This window comes from Oryzias melastigma, linkage group LG16 (assembly GCF_002922805.2).
Source record: "Oryzias melastigma strain HK-1 linkage group LG16, ASM292280v2, whole genome shotgun sequence".
Lineage (NCBI taxonomy): Eukaryota > Metazoa > Chordata > Actinopteri > Beloniformes > Adrianichthyidae > Oryzias > Oryzias melastigma.
The window spans coordinates 29685712-29688159 of record NC_050527.1 but is presented as its reverse complement, the minus strand read 5'-3'; positions in this window follow the sequence as shown (position 1 = coordinate 29688159).

Sequence of the window (2448 nt, the reverse complement as noted above, 5' to 3'; positions counted from 1 at the left end):
TTCTTGCTATGATGCTTTCTTCTTAACACATTCTTTAGATATTTTTTCTTTATCGCCATTTATTCAAGTTATAAACTGACCAATCAGATGCTTCAGTAAAAACTTGTGGCTTCTGCTGGCCCCACCTCAAACATTTGATTGACAGATTCCTCCCCACCGTTTTCAGTGGGAGGGGTGTGGGCTACGAACAATGCGGAACAAGCTCACTCATGATTGGTTGACAGCACTTCCTCTAAATACGTGACTCAGACCGACTTGGACTAATCGCTGTCGACGGGATGCAATCGCGGTAAACCTACCAGGAAGTGACGGCGAAGGCTCTGGCCTGATTTCGCGAGGGCCATTTCCTATGGGGGACCTCAACGCTTCATATGTCCCGTTCTTATAAAACATTCTATGACTCAGTCATGGTTTTGAAAATGCCAGACAGCAGCAGGCCCATTTATTAGATGTGAGGTACTAGGGTTTCCAGACAAACCATTCACAACCGTTTTGATTTGAATGCCTGACGATCATTGCGGGTCACTCCACTGACACCAAGACACCCCCATGACAGTTTGCAGTGGACATGAGATCATGTGACCACGACAATACAACGATGGTCTATCGCCCTATTCACTGATGAGTGTTGGGTCACCTTGCACAGAAACTCTGGTTGTAAGCTTTTCTGGGGAAGGAGCATTGAGTAAAACTCCAAGGTCAACATGGTCCCCATGGTGGAGGAGAGGCTACAGTCTAGGCAGGCATCACTAGTCAGAGCAAAACCAGTTTGTTTATTACCGTACACACTCATTGGCCACATTTTTAGGAACACCTGTCCAACTACTCTTTAATGAAAATTTCAAATTCTCTTTCATTCTATTTCTAAGCATTGATAAGAGGCAGGAAGGATGCATGCTTTCATATTGTTGTTGCCTGATTCTGACTCTACCATCTGAATGTTGCAGCACAAATTCAGACTCATTAGACCAGGCAAAGCTTCTCCAATCTTTTATTGTTCAGTTTTGGTGAGCCTGCCTGAATTGTTGTCTCGGTTTCTTTTTCTTAGCTGACAGAAGGGCCATTTGGTATGGTCTTCTGCTGCTGTAGCCCATCTGCCTCAAGGATCAACGTGTTGTATGTTCAAAGTTACCTCATACCGCATACCTCAGTTGTAACCAGTGGAACCAGTTTGACCATTCCCATCTGACTTCTGAAATAAACAAAGCATTCCATCCATCCATATTCTTCCGCTCATCCGGGACTGGGTCGGGAGTCAACAGTCTAAGCAGATGCCCAGACTTCACTCTCCCGGCGACTTCGTCCAGCTCCTCTGGGGGTGAAAGGATTTGTATTTGGACCCCATTAAACACAGGCACAGAGTAAGTATCTAAAGTGTTTTTTTTTTTTTGGCTCAGGCAGGACCAGAAACTCGGGAGAGACAGTCTTCAGTCAGCAGGGAGCGCTCAGGCACTAAGGAAGGAGAGGTATTAGGAACGCAGGCAGGAGAGGCACTTGTAATCAGACAGGTACAGGTTTGGATCTTACTTGGTGGTAAAAACTCATGAAGGGTGATCAACAGAGGGAGCCAACGAGGAGATGGAGGGAGTGCACAGCACAGAGCTGACGTTGAGGGTGGTGCAGGAGGATGTCCTTCAGGCTGTCCAGGTAGGAAGAGGAAATGGCAGGAGGTAAAGGTGCTGGGGCAAGACTCGTTGTTTTAAAAGTTCCAGTGCAGGGGTTTTTCAAAGACAGATTCATAAGTCAGCAAAAAAAAAAAATTAACATGAACAGGGTTGTTGCTCCATGGAGGGCTTGTGACAAACTGACAGAGACTGAAGGGCAGCAGCTCCTAATAAAGGGAGGTAAACAGGTGTCCCTCATCATCTGATTAGCTCCCATCAGACTGAGGATGAGGAAGGAGTGCAGACATGACAGGGGGGGACCCCGAGGCATTCCCAGGCCAGCCGAGAGACGTAGTCTCTCCAGCATGTCCTGGGTCTTCCCTTGGGCCTCCACCCAGTGAGACATGCCTGGAACACCTCCCCAGGGAGGCATCTAGGAGACATCTGAAGCAGATTCCCTAGCCATCTCAACTGGCTCTGCACGATATGGAAGAGAACTAGCTCTCTCCGGGTGACTGAGCTTCTCATCCTATCTCTAACCCAGCCACCCTATGGAGGAAGCTCATTTCAGCCGCTTGTAGTCAGGATCTCGTTTTTTCGGTCATGACCCAGAGTTCATGACCAGATTGATCGATAAATTCAGAGCTTTGCTTTCTGGCTCAGCTCCCTCTTCACCACAACGGACCGGTTGAGCGACCGCATAACGTTGGACGCCGCTCCAATCTCCCTGTCGATCTCACGCTCCGATCTTCCCTCACTCGTGAACAAGATCCCAAGACATTTAAACTCTTCCGCCTGGGGCAGGAGCACTCCACCCACCGAGAGAGGGCAAACTACCTTTTTC